General features: G+C 32.7%; 1 protein-coding gene across 1 annotated transcript in view; it reads right to left on the reverse strand.

Annotated features, from left to right (window-relative positions):
- LOC106465717 (putative polypeptide N-acetylgalactosaminyltransferase 9) overlaps positions 1–6060 on the reverse strand; it is a 49998-nt gene that overhangs the window by 18544 nt on the left and 25394 nt on the right. The window lies entirely within an intron of this gene.

The following is a 6060-nucleotide window of genomic DNA, read 5'->3' on the forward strand; positions in this document are numbered from 1 at the left end:
AAACTTATATAAAGTTTTTTTTCATTACCCATTCAAGCCGTCTCCAACCATTAACAGTAAGCCTAGGTAGAATTGTGATTGATAGTTCATGTCCTAATGTAATTAGCAATTCAGATTGCTGTTTGGACTTAAAAGCTAATTTGTGCAAGAAATTAGAAGATGATAAATTTATCAAGAAATTTAAAATGTTATATTTAAAACGTCTGTGTTAGTAAGTCGTACTTAATTCAAGTAGTTCCCTCTCCTTTATTATTAAATTTGGTCATTCGCCTATCTCAAACTGTCAAGGGTTTAAACGAAAAGTAAAAGGGTGCATGCAATACCTCCTACTTCTAAGTTCTAGAGTCCTACTCCTAGTCATGGACATCGGAGGGGTGAGGATGAAAGAACCCCTCAGCTGCATTTTGATTGTCACGGAAAACTAAATCTAGTTGTGTAAAAATTACCAAACGTGGTGTTATAAATGATAACCTCCTTTGTTTGCTAAAGCGTTTCTTCTCTCTGACAATGACGTGGTAATGAACTTCTACAGACTTAAGTAAGGCTTAGTTAGGCCTACGTCTGCTATTGTTTTCAGAACCGCCCACCTCTCCGAAAAATGCTGGCGATGCCCAAGATAAGCACAAAAGGTAATTTCTTCTTACCATAAGGCATGAGCCACAAAAAATAAAACCGTCAAAAGATTTGTCGAATGTACAGTTTAGACTTTAGAGAGAGTAAATGAGTAAAGAATGAAGTTTTTCAAATTTTTGTTTTGTTATTAAAATTTTTGATTATAGTACTTTATTTCACACATTTAATGAATTAATTATTTTTTTTGCTTGTGTAAAAGGATTAATCAAGGGATTTCACAATTCAGAGAAGTGACAGTGTTGTGAGCTGTGAATTTAAAAATTTTTTTAATCATATGTAATATATTTCGCTAGAGGGCGATTTTAACCCTACGTAATGAGCGCTTTGCAAATAATAGTTAATAATGGTTGGAAACCATTAATAATAGTTAATAATAGACCAATAATAGTTAAACATTTCTCGAAAGTGTAGAAAACGATTTGAACAATATAAAAACAGGAGTTAGATCAAAGTGATTGTTGCTGATTTATAAGTCGGTCAGTTAGGTAGTTTAACGATTTAAGTTTTGAATTTGTAGTTTCGACAAAATACTAGATATATGAAAAATATATATAACTAAGTAAGTAGCCTCTATTGAGGCGATATTAGTTTATGAAATTAGGCCTATCTTTAGTTACGTGCAACTTGCAGAACTTGTAGTCGGAGAAATAAAACGCTTTCAATATCAATATGTCGATTGAACTTTGCATAATTTTTTACTGAATAATCGTAAAGAATCCACCCAACATCCTATACATAATACCTATGATTACAACAGAATAATTCACCATCTAACAGGCACCAAACTACGAATAATTTCACGATAATTATAATAATTTATACTGTCTTTTATATGAATTATGATATGAGTTGGAAAGTTATTCCAGTAAAATTAAAATATTTAAGTGAGCCCCTGTGTTTTAGTGTAAGCAAAGACTTAACTTATAAATATTTAAAATTTTGAACTATAATTTTTTTCCATATACATTATAATTAATTTAGAAAGTAGAAATAATAATAAATAACATGAATTGTTGAAGTTTACACTACGAGAGGGAGTGACATTCCAACAGAAACTGAAGTGGAGGCTGAATATTGAAGGAAATTGTTAGTTTCTTTGGTAGTAAGTAAGCACAAAGCTACATAATGGGCTATCTGTGCTCTGCCCACCACTGGTATCGAAACCCAGATTCTAGCGTTGTAAGTCCGCAGACATACCGATGTGCCACTAGGGGGCCTGGGAAAAGACCGAGGAATTGGCGACATTGCTTACTCAACTGAATTTTGTTATGTATATCAAAAACAGTTATTTTTATTTGTAGGATTTACTAATCATATCTTCTTAATTATTTGTCATATTAATTACAAAGAAACTTTCACAGTAACCTATACTAAAAATAACATTCCGCAAAAAATATTTTTTCTGTATTATTGGAAACTTTAGCATTTAAAAATAACATTCTACAAAAAATATTTTTTCTGTATTATTGGAAACTTTAGCATTTAAAAATAACATTCTGCAAAAAATATTTTTTCTGTATTATTGGAAACTTTAGCATTTATAAACAACCAGTATTATTCTATGTTCCATAAATGTACGAAAAAAAAAAAGTCTGGAAGATGTGTACAGTGAAGTTATCACCGTTTCAAGTTTCATTGCGTAGTGCTGTTGTGTCCGTTTTGTCCCTTAAAAAAATTTACGGTATACTCTCCACCTCCTACCGGGAAAAACAATAAAATGTTATCACTTTTATGGGTAACTTGCTGTAAGTTAAACTAGGTAGTTCAGAATTAATTAAACAGGAGAGTAATCGTAAGATATGTTACTACTGTTCGCAATAAGCACGAGGTGCTTACCCAGACTAAATTATTGTATACTAGCGGCGTTGTGCTTACAATTCTACCATTAACCATATGATAGAATAGATTATAGCAAAGAAGAATATTTGTTTGTTTTGAATCTGCGCCAGCCGTCCCTAATTTAGCAGTGGGAAGGCAGCTAGTCATTACCTCCCACCGCCAACTCTTGGGCTACTCTTTTTACCAACGAATAGTGGGATTGACCGCACATTATAACGCCCCAACGGCTGAAAGGGCGAGCATGTTTGGTGTGACGGGGATTCGAACCCGCAGATTGCGAGTCGATCGCCCTATCCACCTGGCCATCCCGGGCAAGAAGAATGAGAAATGTAAAAAAAAATAATTAAAACTTGAACGATTCTAGTGGGAGATTTGAAAGTTTAAAAATGAAGAAAGGAGAAAGGAAAAAGTAGTCGAACTCAGTATATTTTAAACTAAAAACATCCATTCATGGTAACTAGCACAAGAGATGTTTACAGCTTCGTAAAATGATCACAACAGCTTGAAGTTGATTTTGACTATTTAAAAAGGTGCTATAAGATTTTTAATGGAAGCGATAATTTTGATGCATCGTCCGTTTTTTGTATTTAATGTTGAGAATGGTAGGAGTATCAGCCACGAACACAGATTTTTGCAGGGCATGAGTCATCTTCAGCTGAGACAGCTTAATTTTTCTAACGATGTGGTTGGCTTTTGGAATGGATTGCTTTCAGATGTGGTAGCTGCAGTTAACTTAAAAAAGTTTAAGGGAAGGTTTGATAAATATTTTAATGATAAGGGTTGGCGTTGAGTGTTTTATTTCTTGTCTTAAGGCTTAGTTTAGTGGATGGGACGGCTTAGATGGACCAACAGGTTCCTTGTTGTTCTTAAATGATAGTTGGGTATCCGACTGGATCTTGAAATAACTACAAATATGTCAAAGCTTGGAGAAATGGTTATGTTCACTGTGGAAGAAAGTGTGTATCTAGGAAACATATAAAAGACAATAACATAAGTACGGAATAGTACGAAAACATTATGGAATTGAGACAAAATTAATTATAACTAGTTAAAAACATGACACACACACATAACGTTAATTCTACACTTACATTTTGACAATGATTTACAGAAGAGGGGAAATAGTGAAATAAAGCATATAAATTCAGCTTTCCTCGCTCTGAGGATATGTGTTTGATGTAATTCTTAGTCGTTCGGCCATTTTGACATGTTATAAGCACTGACGTTATTAAATGACCGATTGGTAAAGCACCCCGTCTGTGAATGACATGACTAGTACATTAAATCCTGCTTAACGAGATCAATACGAACCACTATCGCTATCCTCAGGCTTCCTGGCCTCACTTATATAGACTTAAGGTGGTGTTTTCTAGGGTTAACAGCAAAGCCTATTGTGTAAATATCATATAGCGTTTAAACCAAACATTAACAGGAAAGTTAGAAGGTTGAGTTTTCAACGCTTCTGCTCTAAACACGACATATAAACTATATTTTTTCCTTGTCTCTTTGCGCTATAATCGTATTCTGGTGTTTTGAAGACGTTTAATCAACAGAAGATACTGTTTAACAGAACACTGGTTGTTTTCTCTGAGAATTATTCCCAGATAAACTTTCTATACTATTCTAGTTGTCATAAAAGAATAACAGATATAATTTTCGCCATCTTTATCCGATAGGATACATACTAAGTAGCAACTGTACATAGGTTTATTAGAAGCTTCCCAGTCATCAAGATTCGTTTTGACAGACAACTGAAAAATCATGTATGTTCCACTAAGCCGATTTCAGAATATTACCATAGAAACGCAAAAACAAGCATAATGATAAGTCTTATGAAAAATAGTGACTTTTAATCCGGATTTTTTGAAAGTAATTAATGAGTTTCTATCTCATTCAACAACCAAGAGTTTTAATTCTCTGTGTTATCAAGTAACATTGTATCTTTTTCTTCCAATATATTAACAACCAAGAATATTTTATGTATAAACGCTTTTTCTCCCCATCAAAAATAGTCCCATTCAAAGAGTTGATTTTGAAATAAAGACACTCTTTTCAACTCGTGTAAAAGGCGACGTTTTAGCATAAAGCCTTTAAAAGACCAAACTTATAGCTTGTGGAACTTCAACCAATCATGTTTTACCAAGTTACAAGTAATTAGGTCTTCGTTTATGGAATCTAAAAAAAAAGAAAATAAACTAACTTTTTTTTTTTCAAACTACTGGCAGTGTTATATGTCAATGTATGAAGCATTACTCTTAGTTCTACGTTAGTACGGTTGAAGTCCTATTTCGCGCTGCCAATGTTATTTTAGTTCACTATATCATTTACCAGTAAAATAATAAAAGAAATCCTTCTGAAGGTAGGCTACTATGTATTTTAGGCTCGTGTGGTTGTACGACAGCGAAAATGGCTGACATTATTTATATATGACTTCAACTACAAGCATAGTTTCGTAGTAGTTCACAGAAAAATAAATCACAAAGAGACAGACAAAGTGTTGGGGTAAATAATTTCAGAAACCTGATTTATAACTGAAGTACTGTTGTTAAAACATCTGACGTATAGTTAGTTGCAAGAAGCTGGCATGTATATATATATATATATTATTATTATTTTTTGACTTTAAAAAAACTATTGAAGAAATAACAGGCTTATTTGAACACTGAGTTGTTTACATTAACATAACAGGGTATATTTTAAAAGAACTCGACCAACTGAACATTTATGACTGATTGTAAGACAAATATAAAATAAACAGCTGGAATAGAAGTTTGAAAGAAATATTTCTGCATAATGAAGGTTATTTAGTGGCACGTTGTAGCAATAGCTTACAAAGAAATAAATCAAGTTCTGTTGAATAAAGTATTGGTACTTTGCAACAGTATGGCTTACAAAGTATAGCTTACAGTATAACTTATTCTGTTGAATAAAGTATTGGTATTTGCAACAGTATGGCTTACAAAGTATAGCTTACAGTATAACTTATTCTGTTGAATAAAGTATTGGTACTTTGCAACAGTATGGCTTACAAAGTATAGCTTACAGTATAACTTATTCTGTTAAATAAAGTATTGGTACTTTGCAACAGTATGGCTTACAAAGTATAGCTTACAGTATAACTTATTCTGTTGAATAAAGTAGTGATACTTTGCAACAGTATGGCTTACAAAGTATAGCTTACAGTATAATTTATTCTGTTGAATAAGACATTTTTAGAATTAGTTTTGAAATATATAATTAACACTTGTAAGAAACAAATATAGATTCGTTCTGCCTTAATAACAGCAACTTAAGTACACAGTCAACACTAGCTGCTGCCAAAAACCAGAACTGGTTTATCCATATAACCATACTGGTTATCACAGTGCCAACAACTTTATCCATGCAACCATGTTAGTGGTTACCATGGTGACAATAAACCGTTTTGATTTATCCACGTAATCATTACTGTTTTGTACAAACAACCAGTACTTGTTTATCCGTATAATTATATCGCTGGTTACCATGGTGACAATAAACCGTTTCGATTTATCCACGTAATCATTACTGTTTTGTACAAACAACCAGTACTTGTTTATCCGTATAATC

Source organism: Limulus polyphemus, unplaced genomic scaffold (assembly GCF_000517525.1).
Source record: "Limulus polyphemus unplaced genomic scaffold, Limulus_polyphemus-2.1.2 Scaffold2028, whole genome shotgun sequence".
Taxonomy (NCBI): Eukaryota; Metazoa; Arthropoda; class Merostomata; order Xiphosura; family Limulidae; genus Limulus; species Limulus polyphemus.